At 43.9% G+C, this 6,000-nt stretch overlaps 1 protein-coding gene across 2 annotated transcripts in view; it reads left to right on the top strand.

Annotated features, from left to right (window-relative positions):
* The first annotated feature begins 441 nt into the window (after positions 1-441).
* Positions 442-6,000, top strand: part of SYVN1 (synoviolin 1) — a 72,888-nt gene continuing 67,329 nt past the window's right edge. For both annotated transcript variants that reach the window (XM_030218464.1, XM_030218463.1), the window contains exon 1: positions 442-510. The gene's annotated coding sequence lies outside the window, so the exon portion shown is untranslated. The remainder of the gene's footprint in view (positions 511-6,000) is intronic.

The raw sequence follows: 6,000 nt of genomic DNA, 5'->3' as shown, positions 1-6,000 counted from the left end.
GCCAATAAGAAGGCATATACTGCTGCTTATTTGTTTATAATATAAAATCTGATTAAGCTTAAAGTAAAAACTAATTAAACATGTGCAGGTAGTACATCTCTAAGGTAACATCGTTTTGCCTCTCCCAGGTGACTTCTTGTTTAATATTTATTAACCGTACCCCCTCCCGCAACTTGGTGCTTGGTTCGGCTCCAGTCGGTGATTTGGACCGTACCACTAGGTGAATAAAAGGGGAATATGAAAACGCACGAAAAAGAACAAGCAGGCAAATAACTTGCGTCCAGTCATTGTGGATATTTTTTATAAAGGGGTTGTGAAAGGAGTAAACTCGACAGGATGAGTGAATTGTCTTATGTGTGTGTCTGTTTTGAGAGACTGGTTGGTAGGGTCCATGGAGAATAGGAAGTGAGGTGGCCTATTTAGTTCCGCTGTATGGGGGCGGGACTGACTGGGGTACTTAGGGAAGAGAGAGCTAAAGCAGCGCTGGAGGAGTAGGTGCCGCTGGTACCGGTAAGAGCAGGATGCAGTGGGGGAACGCTGATGAACGGTTAGGGTGTGGGGTTGTAGTGTACACTTTTGCCTTTGAAGTACGGCTGGTTTTCTATGAGAGTTTTATCTGTACTTCTCACTATAGCTAGGGTCTTGGAGTCCTGCTTGTGCATTTTTCTTCCTCATTACAACCTGGGTGGGGGTCTTGGTTGCACTGGCGCCTGTGGTTTGGTGACTTCTGGTTGTCGTTGCCATATGTTGTCCGAGTCTTCTGTCTCACTTGCCGTCAGTGATGTGTCTCGGATGTTGGTCTTGTTACAGTTTTGTTTTTGATTATCCACATGAGTGCAGTTTTCCTTTGAATTTATAATCTGAACGTAGAGAGGTTAAGTGATAGTGTCACGCAGTGAAACGTGGAAGAACGGGACGCTGTCTGGGTTCCAAACCCCTGTACTATACTGTCAACCTCGTGGTTGATTACTAGTGAATTATGGTTCTTGACTGGTATTCATATACTACTGTTATTAATTTTTCTTGTATCTGTTTACCCAGTTGTCTTGCTAGCAATGACAAGATTTTCTTCTTCAGCTTTAAGGTGTTTTAAGCACCCCCTTTGCTAGACTTTGCACAACTATAGTGATTTCATATGTGCCTAAAGCAGTGGTTCCCAAACCTGGTCCTGGAGGCACCCCAGCCAGTCAGGTTTTTAGTATATCCACAATTAATATTTGAGCTAGATTTGCATGCAGTGGAGAGAGTGCATGCAAATATATCTCTCATGAATACTCATTGTGGGTATCCTGAAAAACCTGACTGGCTGGGGTGCCTCCAGGACCAGGTTTGGGAACCACTGCTAAAATATTAGGTGTTTAAGGCCCTGCAGAGCTTATTGGACTATGAGGTACTGCACTGGGATAATTTGTGCCCAGGGCCTTAAAAGCCTATTTGACTGAGAGGTGCTGTACTGAGAACTTGTGCACATATGCATCAATTGTTTAATCATGGAACTATGTTTGGTGATCTTATGAGTAGGTGACAGTAAATACTTGTTTTCATTTGATATAACACTTTTTACAAAAGCAAGGTCAAAGTGGTTAATAAGAAAATCTGCAACAGAGAGACAAGAACTACATTACATTGATAGGAGGAATCGACCATAAATAGAAATCAGTTGTATAGGCACATACGTACAAGAGAAAACTAAAATCCAATCACTGAGCTCTGGATTGCTGCATGGTCACTAGGGCCAGTTGTAAGTGGACAAAGTGAATGCTAGACTAAAAAAGTGACTCTTAAGCTTCAAATTTGAGAAAAGAAAGTTCAGATCTGAGAGAAGGGAGTAGGTTAAGAGTCTAGGGGCTAGAAAGTAGAAAGCCAGAGGTTCTTGTGGCTTTGTAGTGAGCAATTCTTGGGAAAGGGAGCACTAGTTGATGGGTGTCAAGAGAGCGAAGAGACCAAGCTCTTATAACAGATAAGAGGGGGAACCAGAATGAAGTATTTCATGGATAAGAACCAAAACTTTGAACTAGCACTGAAAAAGGAAGGGTAACACTGCTGCTACTACTACTACTTATCATTTCTATAGCGCTACTAGATGTATGCAGCGCTGTACACGTGAACATGAAGAGACAGTCCCTGCTTGATAGAGCTTACAATCTAATTAGGACGGGCAAACAGGACAAACGAGATACGGGAATATTAATGAGGATGATAAAATAAGGGTTAAGAGTTAAAAGCAGCATTAAAAAGTGGGCTTTTAGCTTAGATTTGAAGACTGCCAGAGATGGAGCTTGTCGTACCGGCTCAGGAAGTCTATTCCAGACATATGGTGCAGCAAGATAAAAGGAACAGAGTCTAGAGTTAGCAGTGGAGGAGAAGGGTGCAGGTAAGAGAGATTTACCCAGTGAACGGAGTTCCCGGGGAGGAATGTAGGGAGAGATGAGTGGAGAGGTAATGAGGCGCTTCAGAGTGAATGCACTTATAAGTCAATAAGAGGAGTTTGAACTGTATGCGGAAACTGATGGGAAGCTAGTGAAGTGACTTGAGAGGGCTAATATGAGCATAACGACACTGGCGGAATATTAGTCATGCAGCAGAATTTTGAACAGATTGAAGAGAGATGGCTAAGTGGGAGACCTGTGAGAAGCAAGTTGCAATAGCCTAAGCGAGAGGTGATAAGAGTATGGATGAGGGTTCTGGTAGTGTGCTCGGAAAGGAAAGGGCGAATTTTGCTGATATTATAGAGAAAGAAATAGCAGGTTTTAGCAGTCTGCTGAATATCTGCTGAATATGTGCAGAGAAGGAGAGGGAAGTCAAAGATGACACCAAGGTTACGATGAGACAGGAAGGATGAGTGTTATCCACAGAAATAGAGAATGGGGGAAGAGGAGAGGTTGGTTTAGGTGGAAAGATAAGAAGCTCAGTTTTGGTCATGTTTAGTTTCAGATGGCGCTGAGACATCAGGCAGCAATGTCAGACAGGCAGGCTGATACTTTTGGCCTGGATTCCTGCTGAGATTTTGGTGTGGAGAGGTAGATCGGAGTCATCAGGGTAAAGATGATACAGAAAACCATGGGATGAGATCAGAGTACCAAGGGAAGAAGTATAGATGGAGAAAAGAGGTCCCAGGACAGATCCCTGAGGTACACCAACTGACAGTGGGATAGAAGTAGAGGAGGATCCACTATTCACTAAAGGTACGCTGGGAGAGATGAGAAAACCAGGAAAGAACAGAGCCCTGAAATCCAAGTGAGGACAGCATATCAAGGAATAGGCGGTGATCAACAGTGTGAAAAGTAGCAGATCGAGAAGGATGAGGATAGAATAGGGACCTTTGGATCTGGCCAGGAACAGATCATTAGCGACTTTAGCAAGCGCTGTTTCAGTTGAATGAAGGGGGCGAAAGCCAGATTGAAGTGGATCAATAATAGTTTGAGATGAAAGAAAGTTAAGGCAACGGCGGTGAACAGCATATTCAAGTATCTTGGATAGGAAAGGGAGTAGGGAGATGGGGCGATAGTTGAAAGGACAGGTAGGGTCCAATGAAGGTTTTTTAAGGAGTGTGATTATGGCATGTTTCAGGAACAGTCGCAGTGGAAAGTGAAAGATGAGGGGATGACAGTAGGAGAGAGAGTGTTTAAGTAGATGGGTGGGAATAGGATCAGAGGAACAGATAGTTTCAGGGAGGAAAGAAGACGTGTAGTTTCCTCTTCAGTGATTTCAGAAAAGGAGGCAGGGGTTAGAGGGTTGAGAGAATGGACTAAGGGAAGGAGAGGTGGAGGTGACCTGGTTGAGAATTCAAGTTTAATCTTAACCTTATGAAAGTACTCAGCCAGAGTCTGGGGAGAAAGTGAAGGGGGAGTTGGGAGGTGAAGGCACTTTGAGGAGAGAGAGTTCAGTGTGGCAGAGACGTTGAGGGTTTGAGCCAAGAGAATTTGTCAACTGGATGTAATAGTCCTGTTTGGTAAGTAAAAGAGCAGACTGGAAGGAGGTCAGCAAGAATTTGAAATGTATGAAGTCAGCATGAGCATGGGATTTCAGCCAAAGGCATTCAGCAGAGCGGGCACAGGAACGTAGCTAGCGGATTCTAGAGGTCAGCCAAGGCTGGGGTTTGGTACGTTTTACAAAACAGGGAATGGGATGAGCGAGAGTATCCAGAGCAGAGGAGAGAATAGTATTATAGGAAGAGACAGCTTCATTGACAGACTTGGATAACATTGTGGTAGAGAAGAGATTTGAAACACTGGAGGACAGAGTAAAAGGGTCAATAGCCTGAAGATTCCTAAATGTGTTAAGATTGGATGGGACTGGGGAGGAGGGTGTTTAAGTGTGAAAGTTATCAGATGATGGTCAGAGAGGGGAAGAGTTGAGGCATAGAAACTGGAGAGTGAACAGTTTGAGAAGAGGATAAGATCAAGACAGTGGCCATTCTGGTGAGTGGAGGCAGTGGAGCTGAAGAAAAGAATGACATGGAGGAGGAGTGGTCTAATGGTTAGTGCAGCAGGCTTTGATTCCAGCTTCCTGGGTTTGATCCCCACTGCAGCTCCTTGTGACCCTGGGCAAGTCACTTAACCCTCCATTACCTCAGGTACAATAACTAAGATTGTGAGCCCTCTATGGACAGAAATAGTACCTGCTTATAATTGGATTGAACCTGAACTCTGGGATCATGTGGGATACAAATATCATAAATTAAATAAACTTCTTACTTTCAATAGTAAATGGGCTGCTGAATTCTGAAGGCAACGTAATTGTGTGACCAAATTACAATTTACTTGTGAAATGAGTATGTGAATGAGAATATGCATAGCAGAAAAATCCAGGTTTGTTAAGACTGGAGATGGCATAGCAAAAAAAAAAACAAAAAACCTAACCGAGTAACTTTAGAGATCTGATGTTTGAAAGGTAGATGGAAGTCAATGGTACCTCCAAGATAGTGGAATGAACTGACCAGAGTTAATGGTGTGTTGAAATGAGCAGAAGCGAAGGAGCAGGGTGGAATCCAGTCACCCAGCAAGTTGTGGTCTTAGATGGGTGTGAGCAGAGAGCCAGTTAAGACATGGCCTGGGTAGTTATGTGCAGGGGACAAAGATCAGGAGTAGGGAATATAAGAATGTCTGCGTAGAAAAAAAACTTGTTGAAATCTTGGAGGAGGGTCACTGGGAGGCTGAGGAATGTTAGACAGTAATGGAGAAAGGACCGATCATAGCTTCAGTAGAGCTGGTGAGTATAATATGTTTTCAGCAGGCAATGTCATATGGTGGCTTAGAAACTTTGTTAAAATGTAGTATTCAAAAGTAGCATTAAATGGTGGTTTTCTGAATGGAGATAACATAGTAGATGACAGCAGGAAAAGACCTGTACGGTCCATCCAGTCTGCCCAACAAGACAACTCGTATGTGCTACTTTTTGTGTATACCTTACTTTGATTTGTACCTGTGCTCTTCAGGGCACAGAGCGTATAAGTCTGCCCAGCACTATCCCCGCCTCCCAACCACCGGCTCTGGCACAGACTGTATAAGTCTGCCCAGCACTAGCCCCGCCTCCCACCACCGACTCTGGCACAGACCGTATAAGTCTAAGTATAAGATAAGTAGTGGAATACCCCAACCAGTGATCTGCTCTGATTCTGTTTAACATTTGACTACTGATCTGGAAAATGGAACAAAAAGTGTGCTCAGTGTGCTGCTGCGGCTAGGAAAGCAAATAGAATGTTGGGTGTTATTAGGAAGGGTATGGAGTCCAGGTGTGCGGATGTTATAATGCCGTTGTATCGCTCCATGGTGCGACCGCACCTGGAGTATTGTGTTCAGTACTGGTCTCCGTATCTCAAAAAAGATATAGTAGAATTGGAAAAGGTACAGCGAAGGGCGACGAAAATGATAGTGGGGATGGGACGACTTTCCTATGAAGAGAGGCTGAGAAGGCTAGGGCTTTTCAGCTTGGAGAAGAGACGGCTGAGGGGAGATATGATAGAAGTGTATAAAATAATGAGTGGAATGGATCGGGTGG

The sequence above is a fragment of the Microcaecilia unicolor genome, chromosome 11, assembly GCF_901765095.1.
Source record: "Microcaecilia unicolor chromosome 11, aMicUni1.1, whole genome shotgun sequence".
Taxonomy (NCBI): domain Eukaryota; kingdom Metazoa; phylum Chordata; class Amphibia; order Gymnophiona; family Siphonopidae; genus Microcaecilia; species Microcaecilia unicolor.
Note: the sequence above shows the minus strand (reverse complement) of the source record. Positions and strands in the feature narration are given on the sequence as shown.